The following is a 27,571-nucleotide window of genomic DNA, read 5'->3' as shown; positions in this document are numbered from 1 at the left end:
CAAAACTTTGGAAATAATCTTATAAAAAGAATTACATAAACTGATAGGCCTAAACTAATCAAAACTATCAACACCTAGCTTCTTAGGAATAAGGGCAATGAAGGTCCCATTTAACTCTCTAAGGATGTTCCTTGAACCAAAAAATTCCATGACACCATTACTAACATCAATTCCAATGATATGTCAATATTTATGGGAGAACAAGAGGGGAAAACCATCAGGACTAGGGGTCTTCTCACCCTCAAAAGAAAAAATAGCCTTAGAGATCTCATCTAGAGAAGGAATGGAAGTAAGGACTGAATTCTGAGCTTTAGAGATGCAAGAAGGAATACCCTCTAGGAAAAATTGCTACTTCTCTAAATTCAGGTCTAGATCACATTGCAACTAGTTGCCAAAGAACACCATGGCCTCCCTTTTAATGATATCTTCATTATTAGTCAAACCATCAAGCATCATAATTTTGGAGATTCTATTATCCATCCTATTCTTCAAGGTTTTCATATGAAAGAACTTGGTATTCCTATCACCTTCTTTAAAAAAAACCTTTCGAGAACATTGTCTCCAAAACATTCCCTCCTTAGTAATAAGATCATGAAGTTCAACCAATTTATCACTCTCCTCTTCCCTAGAGATCATCTCCTAACCATCAGCTAGAATCCTATCTTGAATGTCTTTAAGCTTCTCCATAATCTTGTATTTGTTCTCAAAAATATTACCAAAGGTAGTTTTATTCTAGATTTTAATGTGTTTCTTGACATTTTTCAATTCAGCCGCCACTCTAAACATAGTTGTTCCCTCAAAATTAATGTTCCACCACTCCTAAATGAGGCTCTCCAAATTAGGATGAAGGGTCCACATTTTTTCAAATCTAAAAAGAAAATTATTTTTAAAATTAATAGTGTCAGCAAAAAAGAAGATAGGGTAATGATCAAAACCCACCCAAACCTAAGCATTGAGTGAGCATTTATAATTCAAAATTCATTCATTGATGATAAGGGCACGATCTAGCCTAACATGAATTGTATTCTTACCAGTTCTTCTATTCGTCCATGTGTACTCAATCCCATGTAAATCAAGATCATGTAGCATATGAGAGTCAATAAAGTTCATAAGATCTAATCTATTGTCTAGATTGATCTAATTGCCTCCCCATTTTTCTGATACCTTTAAGAGGCTATTAAAATCTCCTATCACCAACCACTTATCCTTAGCAAAAAGCTTTCTCTGATTAGAAATTTCTTCCCACAAAGCCTTTCTCTCTCATTTGGTATTGGGGGAAAAAACATTAGTAAGGACCCAACTAAAATTGTCTTTTGAATTAATAAAACACACATTCATCATATTTATACTTTAATAAATGAGTTCCCCTTGAATCCATTTATTAAACCAAAAAACTATCAAACCACTTGAAGCTCCATCAAAATTACTTCCAATAATCTTTCCTCCCTTAAAGATAGAAAGGCATTCCACCTTATCCTTGAGCATCTTAGTTTCCTGAATAACAAAAATGTTAGGTCTATTATCCCTAATCATATTTTTTAAAATATCATGTTTGTGAGGGTTATTTAACCCTCAAATATTCCATGATATGATCTTCATAATTTAACAAAGTGTTTAGATTCAAGGATGGTTCTTGGATTTCCATCTGCAATGCTCTTAATAGCCTCAATTATTCTTTTGTGCTAATTAGAAGGTCTACCAATAGAAGATGGAGAAGACCCAACATCACTATTCTTGATAGTGACTCCATTATTCTTAGATGAACCAAACTTACCCTTAGTAGGCTTAGAATCAATTTTGGATCCCTTCTTCTTTTTTCACTGGGGCAAAGTCCTCATCTTTTTTATAATTTTTCTTTCTGCCCCTAGAGTATTTCCCTGCTGCTGTCCAATTAGCCTTAGAACTGTCCTTTTCCAAGACTACTTCCTCAACATGGAAAATAGTGAGATAGTGAGAATTTCCTCAACCACTCTACTAACAAAGGAATTATCCTTCAACATAGGAGCTCGGGGTAAAGTCTCCTTGTGAGATCCATCTAAAACAGAAATCTTATCCTCCATTGAAGGAATCTCCAAAGCTTCGTAATTCCTTTATATGCAACCAATCTCAAGAATCTCTAAAGGATACTAGGAAGGGGTAGCCACATTGGACTCCATTTTTAAAGGTGTAGCAATATTAAGCACCTTTGAGGGAATTTTTAAATCAATATCCTCCTCAACATGATTTCTCAATTTTGTATTCTGCGCAACATCCTTTGAGAGATCATTCGGTACTAGGAGATCTTGGTGGGAAGCAACATTCACTCTAACCACATCCACTCCAACCACTGGAATGTTGCTATCCATATAAACTCGATCCTCTAGAGGAGCAGGCACCTCAATTGCCACCATCACCTCTTTAGATAGGTCTTTCTTTACCTAAATTTTCCTACTCTTCTTAGCACTCTTCTTCACTTTTCCTTTTAGTAAAGGACATTGCTTAGCCTAGTGACCTACTTTCTTGCAATGGAAGCATGCAAAAGGGATAGATTCATACTCAATCCTCTAGTCCTAAACACCAACTTTATATTTTAGAGCAATAGATTCTAGAAGATACATCCCATGGGACACCCCAACACAAAACCTAGCATAGTTCAGTCTCCTTCTGGAAACAATCACCAGATCTAAAGAGAGGAGTTCCCTAAAAGTATTGGAAATGCCTTTGAAACTATCTTCCACCCATAACTCAAGAGGGAGACCATGAAGTTTCACCCACATAGGGGCTTGAATAGCCAAATCATCCAGCAAGTAAAGATTGGGGGCCATTTCTGTAACAGCAGGGTATGCTTCCCCATAACTGAAGGGCTGCTCCATAAGATATCTCTCTTATCCTTATCACAAGAGAAACAAAAAGAAAGATATCCTTTAGCCATAGCAAAAATATCCACTTGACCCTTCAAACACCATTTTCTCCAGACAAAAGCATGCACATCTTCAATATTAGGTCGTGCTCCAATCAAGCGCCCTACCAAAGTGGAATCCATACAAGAGATGTTTCTATCAATGATCTAATTAGGAATTTTAATAAAGAACTTACCTTTATCCTTTAGAGATATGTCTTTTACTAATGGGAAAGTAGATTTTTCAGTAGGTTGAATCCCAAACAAACTTGACCATTTTTTATTCTACTTGGGCCCCTCTCCTGCATCTGCCAAGCACCTGCCATCATCAGCATCCCCAGATGCGACAAGGGAATCCACAAACTGTTCACCTAGTATAGGGGAATTCAAAATCCAATTCTCGCGCAAACTCTCTTCACTCCCACTCGCCATCAAAATATGTACCTCCATTTTTGTTAACAAAGAGGTTTTTTTAGTTTTCTCATCTATCTTGAAAAATTTTACTGATGCACTATCTTCTGCTTCAGGTCCAAAAACATGATTTGTAGCCCTCTAACACATTAATTCTAGTAGTTTCCTGGTTCAAATACCATCAAATACATCAATAATTTACATAAATTGAAAGCTAAAAAGATAATAAAATATACCTTTCAAATCCCTTTCTTAAAACTTTTTGGTAATTTTATAATAAATATATTTTAAGGAATAAAGACTATCCCAATTATGCAAATGGTAAAAAGTATCTAGTACTTTATTAAAATTTATATGTTTCCTACATCCACAAATGAAATATGTATGTAGGTATTGAAAGTTGTACAAACCACACTAGAATACATTATTCATCTAGTAGAACATAGTTTGCAAACTATTTAAGCCATCCTTGTACAATTTGGATTAAGTGTAGAGAAAGTTTAGAAAAATAAAAACAAAGGCCTATAAACATTTAACATCTCCAATAAAAGCATGAAAAGTAGCAAGACTAGTCCTTGAAATTCAACAAATAATTCTAAGACATTCTTTATACTTAAAAATAGATTCTATGAAATCAAAAAATTAGAAAAGAAACATTGTTAACTCACCTTCAACACATTGACAAGGTAGTTGCACCCCCCCATCTTGACAACATGTAGAATAAGCACTTAGCATGTTAATGGCCAAGTTTCTTTTGAACCAAGTTGATGTCTCACCAAGAGCCTATCAGACAATCTTTGAAAAAGGGTATTAGCAATTACAATAGAACATTACATTCTTAGTGTGATTGTTAATATAGAAACCTGAAATCAGCAATAGGAAAAGTCTAAAAAATGATATTTTAATAAGATGCACCAAATCATTACTATTACACCTTTTATCAACTAGGTACATCTTCAGAAACACAAAATCAATACAAATGAGACAACCAACATCATTATTCACTATTCCTGCACTTGACAAAAGAAGCAATCAACATCATGAAACAACAATAGTAAATAGGTAAAAGGAAAGAGTTGGTATTTTGAAAAATGAAATTATTCAATCTTTAACCTCTAAAACTAGATCTAGACATAAATTATATAATAGCTTAGATAAATATATATATCCAACCTATATTTAAAGAGACAATATCAGCCATAAATGGAAAATTTGCATGTAGACTTTCATGTTGTTGAACTTGCAAGTAGAATACAGTAGTCAACACCAACTCATTTGGGAGCTAAACAAAATGATCTATCATAGAAATAAAAGTGTGTTAAAGCAAAGCTAAATGACATGAAATCTTTTCAACTTACCTCCTATACTATAAATGGCAAGAAATACCCAACATCACAAAATAAGCCAAAAGAATATTAGAAATGAATAACAATATTACTTGGATCTATTGTAATATGTGGTAACCTCGAATCTAACCACAAAATGTGTAGAAAAAAACTAAATTAGACAAGATACATACAAAGAGTTCAAAGACTCTATTACCAACTGAATGTTCTTAATTAAACACCACGAATTACTACTACTTCATTAACTTATACATATAAAATAGAGTTTGCTACATCTCCAAGAACAAAATGTAGCAAAGCATGCACAAATAACACTAGCAAACACATAGCCCAGAAATAGTGCATGCATTATTTTTATAAGTAAAAGGAAAAGTCCTACAATATGTACTCTACGATTGATGTTATCTTCTAGGAAGTTTTTTTATCCATCGTTGTCCTTTTTGTTCTCCTTCTATGAGGCACTAGATGAATTTTTGTTTCAGATTGTTCATTGCATTGAACATGTTCCTTGTTATTGTTGTCTCTCAATTTTTGAGATTCAACAATGGCTGCATGTTCAAATCTAGAATTATTAAATGCATCATGTGAATATATTTGCTCCTTGTGCTCGCTGCTAGATGCTTCACTTGATGAGTTTGACTTTTGAGTTGCCTATACACAACATAATTTAACTATTAAAGCATGATATATCTAATTAAATTAATCCATGTTATAAAATATACTAATTACTTACGTCAAATTGATCACTAATGATAAATTTCTCCCATTATTTAATCAAATATTGTCGAAGGCCTTAGGAACCATGTAGGAGAGCATACTTTAAGTCTTCCTCTAAAGCCTCCTTTTCAAATTGGTGAATCTATATTAACAAAGAAAACCAAACTTATAAGGTCCAATGACTAATTAAATACAATTAATATGACTTTTTATTGAAATATAAAATATAAAAAATTAATTATTATCTTATCATGCCACCATTAACACTATTATATCCTCCAGATCCAAGTTTATGAGATCCAATCCTTGACGACCGAGCTTGGGATGCAATCCTTGTATCACAAAGACATCTTTTACCTCCTTTTTTAGATGGCATATAGTTTGGATTGTCATCAACCTTCCTCTTAAACTTGGCATCATTTATTAATTCATCCCATGTCACTTAGTCTATGATCCAAGCTAGATGTGGATACTTCAAGTTTTTTGCCAATTTTAACCTTAGATTATCTATTTTTGTGTGAATGTACTTACATGCAATATCTAGAATAAAATCTCTATTAAAACTAGGATTACCAAATGTTTTTAAGACATCTTTAAAGAGTTCTTCCTTTTTATCATTTGGTTGTCTCCTCCAATCCCTTTGGATGGTATCTCCAAATAGGTTTTATGCATGGTGATAAATAAAGTAATAAAGTTTTAAGCTCATTTCATCGTGCAACACATTGCCTATAGAGGTGAGCAAAATTGTTACTTCTTGCAATCCTTTTGTAGTTACTAATGATACTCTTGAGGTCTTGGGAGTTGAGGAAAATCCCATTATAGGCACATCAGTTACTTGGTCTTTTACTTCCTATATTTATAATGGAATTATGAAATCAGTTAACACCCTACCAAAAATATTAAACTATTGCCAAATCAGAAACAAGAATAAAGGCATTATTCATAAATGAGAAACGACATAATAGAAAATGCTAACAAATAGAATATACAAAGGATACCAATTATATTTCACATAGTTATATAGGAAAAAAGAAATAATAGTTTTTTTATAATATCAATGATGTCATAATTGATAAATACATGTATACATATATCACTATTGTGCTAAGGGCTATAGAAAGTTCTAGATTCATTGTTTACATCTCAAAAATGTAAACTAGTACTTGCACCAAGGAATGGTTCAAGGCATAGCCAGTAAGTGATTCAACTGAAGTTATGTTGCTTGTATAAATATGGAAATTGATTATTTTAATAGAAATAGAGTGTAATGTTTACATTTAATAAACTCAACTATCAATGCATCCCATAATCCTTTAACTTCACACTAAATTCTTAATATATATGTATACATGAAGAGTTTTCCATCATAAGTACAATGAGGCTAGTCTTGTGCACATCATAAAATTCTAAACTAGGGATACTCTTGTTGTCTAGATCATGACCTTTATAATCCATAGATAGTCACTTCTTCCAATAATCTATTTTTGAAAACTATCATATACTCAAGACAAGATAGTAATGGTATAAATAATTATTTGTACACAAAAAAATACAAATCAAGCGGAATGCCCAACATGCTACCTTGTACTCTCAATAGCACTACTTCTACAAAAAAACTTTTGTTATGATCCCCTTGTCTAGAGCATTGTATTTATAAGTAGTCAAAGGCCATCACAAGCTCTAAAGCATTATGCACATAAGTAAGGTGCAAAAATCATCTGTCTTACATATTTCTCAAGTTGAATGTGTGATAGGATCTGAATTTGGCATACTCTAAAATCAATCCACATGTTGTTTAAAACCATCACAAATTTTAGAATTTGTTAAGGATATTGTGTTCAACACAAATTTCAATGCTTAATTGGGCCAGTTAAGGAAATATTTGTTGTGATCTTTTTCACTTCAATAAAATGTTTGAGATTATATCGAATCTATATTTAATCAATCTAGGAGGTGGTGGCAAGTGATGAAACATGGTGGCATTCTTATTGATTTGTCTTAATGGATTTTTGAACTTAACATGATAAAAAAAATGCTAAAGTTCAATATGAAATTATTTAATAATTATTAATCTTAGCTTATTTTTCTATTTTGTGATTGGATGAGATGAATTTTCCAGGGTTTCATCAATTTATAAAGGAATCTAAAAAATAAAAATAAATTAATAATTAAAAAAAAAAAAAATTCTCAACTTTTGACAGTTGTAGTGCATATGAATAGTTAAAGAGGGAAAGGGTATCTATGAAATTAATTGATACCTGCATGGATAACCATTACAATCAACCTGTCCATGAGATTATTCAATTTTTTGATTCAAGTTGGGTAAGTTCATTGAACAGAGTGCTTTAATAGATGGTGAGATTAGGTGATCAGATCATTAGGTTTTCCCTTCAATATTTTTTAAAGTTTCCTTGTTTTTATTTATTTTTATTGCCACTTCACAAAATCTATTATTTTTACATTGCCATAATCCTTCTTCTTGTGTGTATCTGCAACTTAGGTTTACTTTTTTTACTCTAATGTTCTTGTAGAGAGTTTGTCCTAATTATTCAAGATTCTAGACTTCTAATTGAATAATTGAAGATTTTATAATTTGAAATTTAAATATTAGATTTATCATCTCCTTCTTATCCTATGCTTTTTCTTTTCGAGGGTTGAAATGGAAACCTGTGCAGGAATAGTATGTCGATCTTTGAAATTAGCAAAAACATCTGTCAAAAAACACCATCGACTTTGCGGTAAGTGTGTTGTATCCCTTGTCCCATTTGAGCACCATAATTTGTGGCACCAACACATGGAAAATAACACGTCTTCTAAAATAGTTTGGTAGACTTCCAGTTTATACTTTTTTTATGTTTCCCCTTTTCTACCATTTTTTTGTACTTCACAGAAGAATATCATCAACAAGGTTTATTTCAACTAATAAAATACCTAGGTTTTGATCAATTTTGCAAATAATTTTTTGTCCTTAAATGGGTAGGCATACTATTTCTTCACATATTTTCTTTGAATCTTGGATATGCATGGGTTGAATGTGTTAGATGAAGGAAATAAGTGTACTATCTGATGTTATTATGATCTGTGAGTAGATGTTATAAATACAAAGAGCCCTTCCTTTTAAGAAATTTGTTTTGATTAAGTAAAAGTAGGTTTTAAAGGACCCAAAACCTTTTACAAAAAGTCTAGCTAGAAATTAAGAGAAAACACAAAACAGACATCTAGGAAGAACAAAGAAGAGGTCACAAAGAGATCTGCTGAAAAGACAGCAAAAAGATAGCAAACAAGACAACAAAGAACTAGCTAAGCAGCCTTGATTAGGTCCAGAGCCTAGCCTACCAAAATCTGCATGTTTTCAGCCACTGCCTTCACCTTGTCCTTTTTTCCCGTGTCCTCAATCTTCTATGAGTGAGCCCTAGTTCACTTACTGGTACCCTGATTGTCAATAGCTTGAGGGGAGTCCTAACCTTTCTCCATCTCTAGTTTCTTCAGCAGAGTACTCACATTCTTAGCCATTTGTTTAATCAATTTTTTGAGGTTGCTCATCTTGGCTTCCATCTTTGTGATCTTTCCCTGGTTGGTAGTAAAATTTTTGTCCATTGCCCTATTCTTTTCCTCTAGATATGAGATCTTATGCATTAGTTTTTTAACATCTTCAGCACTCTTGACTATCTCCATGAATCTATCAATGTGTTGTCCAAGAGTGTGTTCACCATGAGCAATTTTGCTAGCATGCCCAACTTCCATCCTTAAAGCTTGCATATCCCTACCAAGCGTCTGTATTTGATTTTTCATAAGCCCAATTTCTTTCAAAATAGCACTAGGTTTACCATGCATCCCTTTAATAGCCCTTAGTGTACCTTCATACTTCTCACCAAAATCAAGGCAGATCCCCTGTTCCTAAGAATCCTCATCTCTCGACTCTCCTTTATACCCAAAATGCTTCTCTAGACATCTTGATGGATATCTTTTCCTTCATGACCTATGGGCTAAGGTCTCATCATCTGAGAGGGAAGAAGCCCTCACAACCAGACTACCCTTAATCCTCTTACCCTTATTCTCATTTTTCTTTTTATAATCCTTCACCGAATCCTCCACAAAATCACTCTCCTTCTCTAAATCAAAGTGACCAACCACTCTTATCTTCTTCTTTGAACTACCCCCAGTGCCCTTGTTCAAATTCTCCTCACCCCCTACAGCTTCATCTTGGGCTCTAGTGTCATAACCCTTCTCCAGGATGCTCCCTGCCATTTCATAATCCACATCCTTCATGCAGCCTTTATTCCTCACTATCCTCTTAGATTTTAAAACATTCATGATGAGAAACATGAGACCCTCATTGAAAACATGTTCGCCATACGGGTCTTTCTGAATAGCTTGAAAAAAAATACTAAGAGACTACTTTAGATAGTAAGGAAAATTGATCTTAACACTGTGCCTAAAGTGGTTGGCTAGCATAAAATGATACCCATAACATTTCATAAATCTCCCATCTAGGATTAAGTACTCCATAATCACAAACAAAACAAAGCACCATGGGTGAGAGAAAGAGATCGGATTGATATAGGAATTACCAATTTCAACTAGGCAACTCTTCTCATGCTTAGATTCCAAAAATTCCTCAATAGCTCTGTCTAAAAGCTTCTACTCCCTATAGAAATTGATACCATCAAGCTCCAATCTTGTGACCTCAGAAATCACCTTCTTCAAAATCTTCATACGTTGATTGCCCACCATAACAGAGCCCTCCTTCCAAGTTTTGATAAACTGTTGTGTAATGGTTGGTTTATTTTTATTAAGCCTCTCCATATACCCCATAAAATTACCCCACCTTAGAATATCCCACACCTCCCCCTTCTTCATCTACTCTATTCCATATGCCCAATTTGGACTTTAATGAGATAGATTCAGGTATATCCACCCCTTTGTGTAACTCTGACACAAAATATTTCATAGTTCATCCTTTTCTAACACACACTCACTAGATATAAGGAAAGGAGCTCACCAAAGGTATTGGCTATGCCCTAAAAAACATCTTCCACCTAGAACTCTAGGGGGAGGCCTAGTAACCAAACCCATACTGGGGCTTGAATGGTAGAGTCATCCATAGCCTAAAGATTAGGAGACCATTTCTAGAGGACCAAGGTATGCCTCCCCATAACCCAAGGACTACTGTAAAGGATATCTTGTTTATCTTCACCATAGGAAAAATAAAATGAGAGACACCTTTAGCCATCGCTAAAACATCAACTTGACCTTTCAAGCTCCATTTCTTATGCAGAAAACTCCTGACATAATCAATGTTGGGTCTACCCCCAATAAACCTCCCCACTAAAGTTGAATCCATGCTCAAAATGTTTTTATCAATAATCAAGTCAGGGATTTCAATGGAAAACTTACCTTTATCCTTTGTTGATGTATCTTTAATTAGTGGAAAGCTAGATTTGCTAGTGGGGCATACTCCAAACAAGATCAACCATTTTTTAATTGCCTTGGGCCCTCCTCCTGAGTCCACCAAAATCCTGCCTTCTCCTGGGTCCTCCAATGTACCTCCATCCTTAGCATCTCCAAAAATAGAGGAATCACTAACTAACAATGATTGTAGTCTTGGCATAGATTGTGTAGAATTCAAAACCACATTCCTGCCCAAACCCTTCACACCGCTCCCACTCCCTCCTGCCATGCCTTCCTTCTAAGAAATTAGTTGCATCTATAACCCTCATGAATTACACCGGTCATTGTAGACTAAAATTTTGACACACAGTTAGAACAAGTAGAGCATACAAACAAAAATAGTAAGCGATTTCCCAATTGTCTTCAAGACTTTCTATTGAACCCAACATCAAATCTTTCTCTTAGACTAGTGAAAGCATTTCATTGGTCATTGTTCTGGAGTCTAGTTATCTATACAATATCCCTTGCACAAATATTTTATCCCATCAATATTAAAAATACCTAGAGAAATTAGACAAAGAAAAACCATAACAAAATAAATTCGCTTTTCCTACCAATGCAACTACCATGTAACTAGTACGATGACCATATTATCACTAGTAGAGCATGCAATATTTCTCCAATTATTTTTGGAAATACTGGCTATGTCATTATTTACCTGTTAGGCCCTTAACATTATTAAAATTTATGTGCTTAGCTACTCTGATATGAGGAATGGCTTATGTTTAGTTGTATAACATTTCAATCTGATTTTTGTGATATACATAACTTATATACTTACTAACAGTTACTCATATAAACTATAGACCTCTAATGTGACAAATAAAAGGTTTTTGCAATACAAACACTTCATGTCTTTACTTCTATAAATTTGAGTTGGACATGCACAAATTAATAATTTTAAGAACATACTTAACTATACTTATGCTCCAACACATGCTTGGAAATGATTACACCAGTTTCATCCAATCAGAAGGCAGGGACTCCTACTCCTTCAAAACCCTTGTTTTCAATTATCCTACTATCTATTGTGAATTACATTCCTTAGTTTATATATTTATACAATTACTCGTCCCTTAAAATGGGCTCTACTCGCATAATACATAACTTATTTATGCTCATGATGTAATGGTTCTTCAAAAGTCTTTATTCTAAATGGTTTTGGTGGGTCTGATAGAGGTATCTTGTGGTTAGGAAACACAAGACTAGAGAACCCCTATTTCAAATAGATGGTTTGATTTTATGAAGAAAATCAGCACCAAAAATAAATTTGTGTTGTGTCTTGCTCTATAAAGGTGTACCAGAAGCTAGAATAAAGCCTACAATAAGCATGACCATCCCAATGTGTTGAAACCAAATTTATTATAGTGTACTCTTGTTCTATTTTGTATCTTACACTCTACCTTGAAGATGGATGTCTTGTACATAAAAAAATATACTAGAGTTGATGATCATAGTTTGATCATAGCTCTTTTGTTAATAGCTACTAAATAGGTAGCAACTAACTCATTTGGATCCAAGCAACCCAACAAGAAATTATCCTGAGGTCCATACTTTGTGCCGTGCAAACATAAGACATAGGGTTTTGCAAAAAATGTTTTGATACATATAAACAATGATTGAAGACCACAACTGGGAAAAAATGTAAATATTCAAATTTACAAAGATTGAATATAATAAAGGTTTGAATGGACGGTAACATTTCATGTGTAGAAGTAGCATAGAAAAATCTAGTATGTGCCTACCATTTTTGAGAGGTCGAGTTAGACAAGGGTGGGAGATAAGGACAAATTAGATATACTCCTAAAACTATCACTCATTAGACTATGATTAACCCTTCCATAAACTTTTAACAAACCATTAGGCCAAAAATCCCTTCATAACTTGTTGTCCCTACTTCCTAACAACAAATAAAAACCAAATTGCAAAGGATACATTTCTCCATCTAATGAAAAGAATGAGAATATTCAATATTATCCATATCCTCCGCATTTTAATGGAAAAGATGTTGAACAATTCATCTACAGACTTATAAATTCTAATGAATTATAACTCTTATATTAATGGAGATGTGTCAACCATTTTTTCATAGATCAAGAATAAAGATAAATAGAATTCTCTTATACCCAAATCACAATTTAGAATAAATGTCTACATTATACAATGATGAGGGATCCAATTATGACTTGGATGACCTTGTGCTTTATGGAATTGGGGTTAGCTTTTTCATTTACAATTGGAAAATGGAGCTAATTAGGAGGATTCCATTCTAACCATTAATGTATGAGGACAACAAACAAAGTATCTTTTATCTTGGGTGGAACTTAGAAATGATGAATTCTTTGTTGGAGGGCATGTACTTTGAGACAGACGAAAATATTGTATTGGAGGGCCTCTATGTCTATGAGTGTGGTTGTTATGGAGATTTATTCTATCTTATCAAAGATCTTGCAAGAGATTATTTGTGGAACTTCATTTTGTAGAGATGGTGTTTACCAATGGGCCTCCTGGGATAAGGGTTTTGATGTGTTCATACAATATCATAATTTTTTGTCAGAACTAGATATATATAATATGCCCATGTTGGTTCAAACATTCCACTTGTTTTGATGAATACAAAGGCATTGATTGTGTAAGATGGTAAAGAAATAATAAGATTATACAAAAATATGGATTATCATCCCCACCTCACTATGGGAAAATTATTAAAATTCTATAGATAAAATAGGTAGCTTAAGGTGCTCATCATATTCCTGGACTTGTTGAAGCAGTTGTGCACACAATGAGTGAAGTATGTTAAATTTTGTAAACTAAAAGAAATGATAGAGAAGTTATTCTAGCAATGCTAATGAACATAGGAGTCACTAGGGAGAGCACCTGAAGCAAGTTGTGAGTTGTTGATCTCACAAGAAGTGAGAGAAAATCAGCCATATTCCTTATAGGAACTCCAAGCTGACATATCCAATACATGATTCTCTACGAGAGGAAATTCAAAGGCATTAATATTTATGAAAATTATTTCTAGTGAGAGTGACTCAAAAAAAACCTTAAGCTCATTCAAAGGGAAACTACATCTTCTATAATGAGGAGAGTTATTGTGCTTCTTTTACATGTTGAAAAAGAGCTAGATATCTAAACCACCTTTTTTGGATAAGAATAGTGATCACCAAATTCAAAAAGATGATATTAATTCATGGTTTAAACATAGAAAACTGAGTTCACAATGGGATCCCAAGACATGTCAAATTTAGAGGGCCAAATTTTCTCATAGATAGGAAGAAGACATAACAGATTAAAACTACCAGTGAGCACCAAATTATAGTTGATACTTTTGCTACTCTAATGTCAAGTTCAAAATTTTATAGTCTGTTGATAATGGCTAATAAAAAATGGTTTAAGCCCTACAAGAATCATGTGGAGAGGATCTATTGGACTTGAAAAAATATAGCACGTAAAAGAAAAACCAATTAGACAATGGAGCAGATAGGTGACACTACCTATTTTGGGCTTTTCTTGATTTATTTGGGTGATTTATTTGGTTTCATTTTTACATTATTAACATGAATAGTAGATTGATACATTTGTTTTAGTTTTAAGTGTCTTCTTATATCCCAACAAAAAATTAAAAGGAAGTAACAAAAGCCTTTTTCAACTGCCATTGCTTTTATAGGTCAAATGGATAATAGTATTGCAAAGGGCCTTAACATTGGGATTTGGCTTTGAGATTTAAGGTCAATGTTTTATCCTAGGGGATCATAATGAAATGTTGATAGAGAATTATTGAATGAAAGGTCAGGTGCATTGAGGTTTCAGGTCAAGAATTTATCTTCTGATGCTAATGAAATGTTGAAACAACATAATAGAATGAAAAGTAATTTTTCTTGTAAACAATAGGATATTCCTTACCTAAAAAATAACAATTTAGATTTTAAACATTACAAAATTGTACATTTTTTAAAAAACTTTTCTTTTATTCCTTTAACACCTCATATGCTCACTAATGTTGTCTACGTTTAGGCATTACAAACAATTATAGATCTATATTGCTACAAATATATGAACTTGGAAACAACAAGAATAATATGATATCGGTAGAAAACTTTACCTATTCATCTGCAATGGTCTTTGTAGTCTCTACCAATGCCCTTTCCCATGATTGAATTTATTAATCATGTCTTGTTTGACTTGAGCATTTTTAGGAGTATTAGGAAGGAGCCTTACATTCTTGATGTGCTTCTGATAGGGGCATTCATTTCCAGCTCAACACTGGGTATGTTAGGAACATTGGTCTTTGAAGTAGAGAATATGGTATGGGGTTTTGCACTTGATTCTACTCTTGTCATTGGATTTTTTGTCTAGATAGAATAGGTAGACCATGAGCCTCTCCACCAATAGATTGCATGCTTGTTGGAGTAGCCCTTAAAATATCCTACATGTACAAATATGAATATTTTTGTGGTATAATAAGGAAAAATAATGTAATCAAGCTTACACAATAATATGATGGGACACTACCTTTTGCATCACAATAGATGTCTTGGTAGGCATAGTTGGGTCCTATGTGCCAACATAATGCATTGTTAAATGAGTTACTTTATAAATTTATTGTGCATAAAAAAATTAAAATTAGTAAGTATATAAACTAAAATATTTTAATAAATTGTATAGAAATATAGATAATGTTTTACCACTAGTATAGTACTAGATATACTAACTGATGTAATAGTGGTTGGAATGACTTTTGAGATGGTCTGCATTCCAAAAATAATAAAATAACATTATATAGAATGTAACATCATATAGAAGGTAAGATATGATAAATGAAATTATAAAAAAAAAGTTTTCAATCTTACCTCTTGCACCATCATCATTATCTGTTGCCTTTGTCCATTTTTTAACATTACAACTAAAGCACTTAAAATCAATGGATCCCCCATAGAAACATTTATAGCAGTTTGAGCAACATTCTTTAAGAAGTACAAAATGTTAATTTAAAAAAATTAAGAACATGTTTATTAAACAACATATGCAAGCAATATTACTAACAAATTTAAATTCAGTCCCCTTTGAAAATAAAATGTACGAATTTCATTAAACTTCAACATAAGAAATGCTCATTATGCATTTTTTTGAGTTTGTGGTATTACATTTCTCTTGACTAGGTCGTTTGCTTAAAATTTGTAGGTTTAAATTATGTAAAGTTTCACAAAAAATCAATTGAGATTTTGGGATGTGCTAGATTCTGTACCTCCACCAAATAGAACAGTGTATTTAAAACAAATGCTTCAAGAAATAGAACAGAAATAAATTAAAAACATAAACTCTTCCAATTAAAAAGTACAAGTTGTATGCATTGAAATTACAAAAATGTAGTAAAAAATAATTCAAATTACTAAATGTTCATTACATTTTGTTTATAACTAAAAACTCAATACTCTCAATATTTAATAATATTATATTAAACCCTTACAATAATCTTGAAGTTAACATGGAAATCAAACCATATCATCCTCACATTAAATGTCCTCATCTGATGGCATAAATATCCCTTCATCATTGGGCCCTAAATCCACAAATAAATATATACCATCACTTTCATGGTCTTCTAACCTCTAGCTATAGGTAAATTAAAATCAATTAAGCCATCATCTTCATGGACTTTTTGTCCATTTGGTTCCTTGTTTCCTTCAAGCACTTCATTAAACTCATCATGCTCTTCATTGTGGTCATATGCATCATTGACAATACAATTTTCATCATTAACATCATGGTCACTTATGTCTTCAAGTGGTACTCCATCATCTTCAAGTAATTCACCATCCTCTACTTCAAAAAATGTTGTTCTTCATCCTCTTGGATCTTAATCAATGACAAATGACCAACCAAGTTGTTCTAGATTTGGAATCAGAAATATCTGGTCACATTGATTTAGAAACACATAAGGTTTGGAAGTGGCCTCAAACCTAGATGTATTGATCATATAGAATCAATTATTATGCAAAAAGATTATTTTTTCATCACCCACTTTGATTAGCCTGTACCATTGAACACAAAGAACAATTTTCTTGAAAGATGTAAAATCAAGCTCTATAATATCCTCCAACACTTCATAATATTGAAGTCTCATTCTGATTGGTTGTATATCATTTTCATGTTAATGACAGTCCACCTCAAATTATACTGAAACCCCAAGATCATAATTTTGTCTCTTTTCATCAACTCTTTTTATGTGAAAGTGATGACCAAGATTCCACATCACTTCATAATATTTTAACTAAATTCATTAAATATATTCAGTGGTTAGATTCAATGATACAAAATATAAAATAAAATACATTAATCATGTCTACTATGTTAATATACATGTATCACCTCCACATTCATAGATCCTCAGACAAAATTTAATTGTTGTGGTGTCACTCTGTTCTTCTTTTTGGTCACCTCATGTTCAATATTGGTCTTTAGCCAATTCCATGAGCATCTCTCTATCCATTTTCTTTTATGGATGGCAAGTAGTCCTCTAGTAGTGCTTTGACCATATTTATTATATATGTTGGCCCATGCCTTTTCATCCTCTAATTTCTTTTGTTCAACATACTTCTCCATCTAGTCCAACATAAATTTGGAATTATAAGCAATATACAAATGTAATACCTCCCACTCAATTGCATCTAAAATGAAAAATAAAAATTTTCAATATATTAATAAATATATGAAGTCTTTAATTGTTAAATTCAACATCGAAATAACTATTTCATCATTTTTGCATACCTTTTATCCTTTCTGATGTCCCTTGAACCTCTATTTTTTCTCCTTAAAATGAGTGAAGTTGGCTATAACTCCATAATTGTGGAGCTTCAAGGTGAAATTGAGGAAAGTACTCACTTAAATGAACCATTGCCTAAAAAAAATGTACCCCTCAATCATGTATCCTTCTAGTCGAGCCTTTTTCCTAACAATTTTTTTTTAAAATCTTCTTATATCTCTCCACTAGCCACATTGTTCTAATATGAATAGGACCACACAACTCAATCTCTTCTACTAAGTGTACAAGGTAGTGGTCTTGAGAATTAGAAAAGTGTAGAGGGAAGCACATTTGAATATCACACATCAAAAGTGATATATTCCTCTTCTAGTATTTCAAATCTTCTTGATGTATCTCTTCAGATGAGACCCACCTACATCATTAGGATGTATTAGATAAAGATTAATGATATCTTCAAAACTAAAAGTATTAGCTTATCTTAAGCCATAAGTAATGATGCAATTAAAATGATAAGATTCTTGGATGATTATGCATTATTGATTCAAAATAACTCAAAAGGCTGGATAATTTGTAAATAGCTAATTTGACATCTTGATCAAAATTGCTTGGCATTGTTGCAAGAAACACATATTGCACAACCATTGATGAAAACCATGTTAAAATATGTGCGATTTGATAGTTTCACTTGGATATAATTTTTTTTAACAATGTTTCCAATAATTATAACATATAAGAAATTTACCTTTATCCAATATGCCAATCATGTATTTTAGGCCTGAAAACTCTAATCCATCTCTTGCGAATAATTTTTTCAATGATACTCCAAATCTAGAACAAAATCTTAATATTTCCATTGTTTCAATGATGCTTTCTTTCTCATTTGATGTAAGAGTCCATGGAGGATGAGCATATGAATTATCTCCATGTAACCACATGTTTGGCATGATATTGAAAACTTGAAGGTCCTTTCACATTTTTATTTTTGCTTCAAGGCTGGCTCCATTTAGATGTTTCCATAAGCACTCTACCACATTTTTCCCAATGTGCATAGTATCAAATAGGTGGGCTATTGGAAAATTCTCATAATTTTCTATTTTATAGAAAATTGAGTGTCTTTTCATTTCTAGTGGAATTCTTGCCCCTTCCATTTTGTCATACATTGTTTTCCACCTACTAGGGTTCATTCTTCTTGGATTCCTTGTTTCCATCTCTTGTTCATTGAACTTTTTCTTCTCATATAGTCAATAGCAATGATTTTCTAGTAAGAAATGTCTATGCTCATCATAGATTGTTTCCTCGAGATCTTTAGATGACCTAGACAGGGTTTTTGGCCCACATGATGGGCAACCATGTTACCCCTTTGTTTGCAGCCCTAAAATAAGAAACTGGAGTTAGCAAATTTCAAAATGAACAAAATAATTGAAAAATTAAATTTAACATATATTACTAGAACAAATAGAGAGTCCAGGGGCATCATGTATTTTCCATATAAGTATTGCATGAAAGAGAAAGTTTTTATCATTGATAGGTTTTGATACATCATACATATTTACACCTTTCCACTATTCATGAAGCTCATCAATGATGGGCTCCATGTACACATCCATATCATTTACTTGAAACTTCCCTAAGCAAAATAACAAAAGTAACAAGGTTTAGTAAAATTGAAGAATTTGTAAAGAAACTTCAAGAAAGTATTACAATCACATATGTTCTAATGCTTGGTATGATAAGAGTTAGCATTGCATGCTCCTTCTTCATTGCCATCTAGGGAGGGAGATTATTTTTAGTAATTAACACTGGTAAAATGGAATAAGTTGTTCTAAGATCTCCAAATGGATTGACACCATACATTGCTAGAGATATTCTTGCATTCCTTGACTCATTTCTTAAATGTGGCCTTTTTCTTCAATCTCTTTCCAATAGTTGCTATCTATAGCCATACACATGATATCATCTTTGCTTCTCCCATGTACATGATAACTCATCTATTTTTCCAACTCCTTACTTTTGAACATTTTCTCAAACCTTGGCTTTAGTGGAAAATTTCGTAGCACTTTGTGTGCAACCTTCTTGGATACTTGATCTTGTTGATACCTACTTCTGTGACACACTGGGCATTGCTTCAACTTTGCATTCTTTCCATAATACAAAATATTGTCATTTGGACATGCATCATATATATTATACTCCATTCCAATATCTTTCATTATTGAAGATACTTCTCTATGAGAATGAGGTAACTTATTATCCTTTGGAAGTATTTTGTTTTCCAAAAGCCTACATGATAAAACAATGATTTTAATAAGTATACATAATGCTTAAAAACATTGAGACATTAAATGGAATTGATTTATTAGAATATCAAATCCTATCTTAATATTTTAGTTAAGCATGTATCTATCAATCCATTAGTCACCTTCAAGTTCAACATCAACATAAGTGTTGCCAGTATAGAAGTATCTTCAATTAAATAAAGAGGCATCCTAGATAGCTAAGCTATGGGTGAATCAATAACTTCTTCAGAAGATGTGTAGAATCCTTGGATTAATTCATTCACACTGACTTCATTAATCTGTGAAGTAGTTGCATCCATATATGTGTCTTGCTCTTCATCTTGGGATTGAATATCATCAATATCATTCATTGGTTCTTCAACAATATTGGGAATCAGAAGCAACATTTCATCAAAAATATTTGAAATGATAAATTCTAAAATATTAACTAATAAGGATATAAATTATTTATTTTAAGATATGCTAATTACAATGTACCTCTTCTATGTAAACTATGTATTTGAATCTATGGATAGCAACAAGTTGTCACCTCTTTAGTTTCCTATTTTCACACCTTTGGCAAGTGCAACATATCATTTCATTGAAGTATGCATTTGTACTTGGAGTAGGTCATGGTGCTCGTTCATCTAAATATTTTTATGATGATGATGTCCTATTATCTTGAATCCACCATATACTATCAATAATATGCATGTTAAATTTTTAATTTACATAGAACATATTCTTCAAGAGCCCATGATTGCAACTAAAGAAATTCAAAATTTGAGATACCTAATTTGAATATGTGTATTTCCTTAGGTAACTTGAGATGGTATCTTAGAATGATTTGTACCGCTGTTTAACACAATTTTATAGAAAAAAAAGGATGTGATTATAGGTAAGCACCATCTCATCATAAAATCATACCTAAGCACCATCTCTTCATAACCATACCTAAGCACCATCTAAGATACATGGTTCTCTTCAAAAATCTCTCTCACAAACCTTATGATTTTCTCAGTTCAATATCCCAAGGGTAAGATTAGTGAATTTGTCTCACTCATTACCCCTACTATCGTTGTATGGTAAGATAATTGAAGATGTTTTATAATTTTAAGGGTTTTATCAGTGACAATGACATTTCTTAAATATCGTGAATTACTCTAAATAAAATTAAAACTAACTAGTTTAATATTTTAATAATATTAATTACTCTATGTTAAATATCAAATCATAGTTAATGTTTCATTTAAATAAAATGATATTACAAGTACAAAAAACAACATAAATACCTAGTCCACTATTTTGTGTGGACACCAAGAAGATATCCAAATAGCAAGCTAGAAAAGAAAATTGTAGAGGTTAGTTACAATCATTACATAAAAAGTTGTTAAAATATAGGAAAATATAGGTCAATCCTCCTTATTCCACACTTTCTTGTACTAAGAATTTAACAAGAAGAATAAGCATAGATAGTTATTGACTGGGTAATATTGAGTGGTATTAATCATATCCTATATATAGCATTCATATTAAAATTATCTTGACAACTGATAAAAAGGTATTTGAATAGTAAAGAGAGATGTAGAGTTTAGACAAAACTTGTACGTAGATACTAACAACAAGCTAGTGATTCTCTACCCAACTCAAAAAAATATTTAATTTGTAATGAGGCATAGTTGTAGTATGGTAGAACTCTTCTCAAAGTGCACTCAATAAAAGGATGAGCAATAGATGTTGAAGTAAAAAGAAAGAATGGTCATCTGTGGTTTTAAACACCACATAGATTCACACCACCTTAAAGGATAAAAGGCCTAAGAGTGGTTTCTTTCTTTCTAAAAAGTTTAGAAAAGACTCCACCTCAAGTCAACAAAACTTGCCAAATTTAGACAAAAAATCCACCTAACATCTGAAAGATAATAGGTGTTTTATCCATCAGGGCGTAGCACTTGGAAGTTACACTAATTTGAAACACCAACACACTAGTACATGGCTAAAAGCTAGTAAATATAAACCAAAGAAATGTGTGCATCAATTAACAAATAATATTCGCTCATTTTTTTTTCTCATTTAATCAAAAACTTTATAAAACCATAATAGAACTATGTGTAACATGAGAGAAGACATATATTGCTAAATAGAGTGCATCATTTTATGGTTAGAAAAAATTAATTCTCTACCAAATAATATGGTAAGATGTCAATCATTATAGTAATGTGGACTCAGCTTCAAAAGCATTATGGACTAACAATGGGCACACTTTTAGTAGCTTCATCACTCATAATCTCCACCCAGGTTTGTAAGGGAAATCTAACTGAAATTTTAGGATGGATGAGCTGTCAATAGTGTCCTTCAAGTGTCTTAAAATAAAGCAAAACCCATGTAAAGTGCAGCCGAGATGCTATATGCAGATGCTAATATCTACTCATTTGTAAATTTCATACAACTCATTAAAAGTTATGAAAGAGTATCAATGAGACAAGATGCTTGGGGGGAAGCATCGACTCTTCAGAGCATGTATAAAAGAAGATAAACAAACACACAAAAGGAGGATTATGGACAGAAGAAAAGAGGAATCTTAGCGCAATCATTATAGCACAACCCAACCAATGAAAATGATCATGGTAGGAGCCATTTTGCTATATACAGTTAGAAAAGAAGATTTAAGAAAATTGAGCATGGCATTTCATCATACTTCTACAATATATAAGCCTTAAGAAATAATTGTAGATGGAAAGTGATATACAGTGTAGAAATAACATTCAGAATAGCAACAACCATGGGCAGGCAATTAAGAATGACAACCAAATACTTTTTGAATAATATGAAAACACAATATGAATATAATTGATAACTATAGCGCAAAATAATTTGAAAATTTCCAATATATATAGAAGAATCCATGATTCTCATGGGGAGCACATGACTTTGATAAGAATGGAGAGACATATATGAAAACTAAGTCAATATCAAATCCTGTAGGATAAGGAGTCAACAAAAGAAGACTCAATGGGATAAACTTTGACCATTGAACAAAAAGAACACAAAATTGAGGAAGTAAACAATTAAACTAGAATATGGAGTCTACAATAGTGACAAATATATATCTGCATAATTAGAGAACATATGGACAATGAGGTGTGTGTGCGTATATATATATATATATATATATATATATATATATATATATATATATATATATATATATATATATATATATATATATATATATATATATAAAATTTAAACAAACCTTCATAGGTAATATTTCACCCAGCCACGTCAAGAATAGAACATCGACCATAGTTCTAGTAATAGATTCATAAAGTGATCATGTCAAATATAAATAGTAAGAATCCATAACTCAAAACACTATAACTAACTCAATATTTCTTTACCCAATCATGGAAGGAGAAGAGGAAACTTCCATCATGTAGCAAGATATAGGATGACACCACAAGGGGAAGAAATATGGAAGGCATGGGTATGCTACAGAGATACCTTGAGAAGACAAAGGGAAGATGAAGATAGAAAGAGAAGACAATGAGAAGAGGAGGAGTCAAATTATTTGAGACTAAGATGCCACCAACCATTGCCACATTTTTATAAATTGATGAACCAACTGTTGTCGTAGATACAAAATGGACTTCATTTCAGCCTCCAATTAAAATCACAAAAAAATAGAATCAATTGGAACAATCTAAAGATGAAGAAGACAAAGGAAAAGGGTTGGAAAAAGTAATCTCCTATAGAAGGATAGGGGAAGATATGTGGAGAATAAAGATTGAAAAACATGTGTAATTATGTATAATAATTCAGTATTTTGTGAATTTTTTTTGGTTTACTAGTCTAGATTGCAACTCTAATTCTTTCTTCCTTATTCCTTGGTTGTGCTGATCCTCAAGATTCTTAGATATATGGTAATGAAGTATAGTATTGTTATTGATGTTTAATGTTGTCTTGAATCATTGGGTTATTGTCAAAAAAAAAAAATTGCTCACTGTTAGACAACAAATTTTGCATATTTTATGAGAAAGGTGCCACAGTAACTACATATTCTCATTTTGTGGAGAGAGAGAAGATTGTTAAAGATTTTTTGTTGTTGAGATTGTCATATCATGAGTCTACACCATAACATTGTTCCCCATAAAGGTATGGACCAAGAATCAACAACTACTGCTACAAGTAATTATAGTGAATCAACATTCTTAAAAAAATGTGACAGAGGATTGGTTAAGGTTGGCAAGTGTATTTTAGGGTTTGTATATAGTAATGAGATGTTGAAGATTCCCTTGGAAGAGTGGAGTAGGTGAACTACTGAAGTTTGGAAGCTAGTTTCCATATTCAACAATGAAACCCTCATTGTGGCAAAGGTTTGAAGGATCTGTCATCTCCTCAATGACTAACAACCCAAAAGTCAAAAGTTTGAGAGCTCTTAGTAAGGTAATGATGAATTCAAGTTCATTTGGTCGGGTTATTTGAGAATTTTGAAAGTTTATAGTTGAATGTGTTCTTTAGGCCTATTAGCCTATATTAGGGCCTATGAGTTATATGCCTTAATAAATAGTCCACCAAATCAAGGCCCCTCTATACCCCTATCTTGAAAACTTGTCCTATCGTCCCCCTATCTCCCAAGGTGGTGTAACTATGGAACCATGTGATTACTCCCAACCTTTACATAACTACTATTGTGAGGCCATATGCTTGTAAGTAGTTTTCCTACACCATCAAAGAAGGCTCTTAGCATGGCCCCTGCATAGCACAGGTTGTGAAACTCTCTAAGTTACTCTAACAAAGCCTTCAATGAATTGATCAATACTACTCTTTCATATTGTTTGACAACATTAGTGCCTGCACTCACGAGTCCTTTGATGGAGACCCGTGCACCAATGCATACATTTTTCTCTATTGGGAGATGCAAATTTTTTATACATTAAAGATTTCCTATGCTTAAGATGCACTTCAGCAATAAGAAGCACGTATATTTTTGCTTCCTGAACATGTTAAGATGTCCTTATACTCAAATCGCAAGTTAGTAAAGACTTTGTTATATTTATTACAATTTTGAAAGCCAATATGAGCCACATACCACTACTCTCAGTCAGCTCTTATTATGTTTGATAAAGGTATGTGTATGATGATGGAGTTCAAGAAATTATTCTGCGATGCATGAAATAGTGGTTGCATTTCTATAAATGAACTTATAGTATATGCATTAATGCTTTTGGGGTAGTTGGGAAGGTGAGTATGGTTGAAGAGGTGTTTGAAGAAATGAAAAATTGAGGATGTGCTCCAGAGATATGTACATACAATTGCTTGATTATTGTTTGATGTAAGGCAGGAAAATTGAACAAAGCTATGGACACGATTATAGAGATGAAGGACCAAGGGCATAACTTCGATGACATTAGTTATGGAACTCTGATACGTGAACTTTGAAAAGTGAAAAATATCACTAATGCATTTAAACTTTTCAGTGAAATGGTTAATGATATTTGCAATCCTATTTTGATAATGCTCTTCTCGATGGCCTGATGAAGGTTCGAATTATAGACAATGCATGCAAAATCTTTGAGACAATGGTGTAGCAGGGCATGGTGCCAAATATCTTCTCTTACAATATCTTGATTGATAGATTATTCAAGAAAGGTAGGGTAGAAGTTGTCTATGTGCTCTTTGATGATTTGAAGATGAAAAGAGGATGTGTATATGCAATCACATATAGCATCTAGTTAGTTTGTATTTCTATATGATAGGAAGAATTGAGGAATCTCTTAAATTATTTGAAGAAATGGAATCCAAAGGGCTATCATCTAACATGGTAATAGTAACATCACTATTGATTGCACTTTATCATTTTGGTAGATAGGACTAGGCATGTTAGCTTATGAAGCAAATTGGAGATAACAATGTTGTCTATAATATCATAAGGTGGAGTGCTGATATGGAGGTAGTAACTAATATGTCTTAACTAAAGATTTATATTTGTAAACAATGAAAATGCTTCTACTGGTATTATAGGAAAGAAAAAAGAACATACTAAAATTTGGCCTCTCATTGGTCATTTATCATATTTGAAAACAAACATGGGAGATAGTATTAGTGAGAATCATTCCTCAAAGCTCATACGGGATCCAAAAATATAAGCAAGGTCTCTCAAGGGATATTAGATGCAAATAACTTTACTGTTAGTCTATCATCTTTAGAAATGTTTGTAAATGACACAAGGATAAAAAAAATCCATAGAAGAGGAACGGATGTTCTGTTACTTCTAAAGTCTCAATCGATTATACAAATGGTGTTGGTAAGCAAGATTCTCCAAAATGATATTTTGATTTTGAAGCTTATCCAAGATTTTTTTGAATTTAAAGGAAGAATGATACAAGGTCGAGAGATGGATTCTTTTAATATTGATATGTTCAATACTTTCATGTCTTTTTTTCAAAACAAAGGAAGGTAAATACAAATTTTAGGTTATTTAGAAATATGTTTAACAATGCAAGTGAGCCTAAAACTTATACTTATAATACATTGCTAACAAAATTTTTAAAGAAAGGATATTTTGGGGAGGCTGGGGACTTTTTCTTGAAATGGGTAGGAAATCATGTTTTTTTGATGTAGCTACATACTACATAATCATTGATAGCTTTGGAAAGTAGGGTGAAAAAGGTATGTCACATGTAGTTCTTCAGGAAATGTTAAGGAAGGGAGGATACTTGGACATTGTTATGTACAATACGTTAATAAATACAACAAAAAATGTAGTTGACTTGGATGAGGTAGAATTTTTGTTTAGAGATATGAATGGTAATGGGATAATTCCACAGGTTGTCACTTATAACACTCTAATAGAAGTTTACAAAAAACCAAGTTAGAGAAGGCTTATAAAATATTGAGAATGATGATAGATGCATGTTGTTCTCCATATCATGTCATAGATTATTTCAATGAATTTCTACAAGGATTAGCTACAGAAGCTAGAAAGAGAGAAAATGTCAATACATCGTCCCATTAAATTTGACTCTCTGCATTATTATCTAAACCAAGTATTCATTTTCCCAGCAAATTCCAATATATTTTTCTAAAAGATACGAAAGTAGGATTTACTCTTCACCATCTTAACATAATAAACTAAGAGAGAACATGTTGTAGAACAAAATCATACCATTTAGAATAGTATGCTAGATAGAGCAACTTGATGGAAGGTCCTTTGTGCCTAAATCAATGAGTGCAGAGGCCTTTAGCAAGTAAAAAACATGTGAAATTAATATGCTAAAAAATCCTTTTTTATAGGCCATCTTGAGTAACATAAGCCTTGTTTCTTTAAAAAAAATCATTGTTTTTGAAGGTACAGAGACTTTTAAGCTAAGATATTAAAATAAATAGGAGTTTGGGCTCTACAAGAAAATATCAAGATCATTTAATTTCTTTTACAAACTATGAGGGCTTCCAAAAAAAGGAGGATTTTGGATAGGTGATGCCCTACTATGATCAATACTAAATATTAGTACAAAAGAATCAAATTATAGTAGTGTCGACAACCATAGAAATTATTAAAACCCTAACCTTATAGAGGAATTTCAATCTGCATATGCTCCTTGCTCATCTATCCTCAGTAACTACTCTGTAGAGCTGCACCATAGACAGGAGAAGCAGAGAATTAGTGGTTATGACATAATAAGAAAATAGTGTTGTATCTAAAATGATCTTTGACTCTACCTACTCT

At 32.5% G+C, this 27,571-nt stretch overlaps 2 pseudogenes; one reads left to right on the top strand and one right to left on the bottom strand.

Moving 5' to 3' along the window:
• LOC149560717 (G-type lectin S-receptor-like serine/threonine-protein kinase At2g19130) overlaps positions 1 to 27,571 on the bottom strand; it is an 82,791-nt pseudogene that overhangs the window by 12,540 nt on the left and 42,680 nt on the right.
• Positions 24,000 to 26,860, top strand: LOC149560718 (uncharacterized; annotated as a pseudogene).

Source organism: Cupressus sempervirens, chromosome 4 (assembly GCF_028749045.1).
Source record: "Cupressus sempervirens isolate cs-2001-9-10 chromosome 4, ASM2874904v1, whole genome shotgun sequence".
In the NCBI taxonomy this organism is placed as follows: domain Eukaryota; kingdom Viridiplantae; phylum Streptophyta; class Pinopsida; order Cupressales; family Cupressaceae; genus Cupressus; species Cupressus sempervirens.
This window is presented reverse-complemented; position numbering and strand designations above follow the sequence as displayed.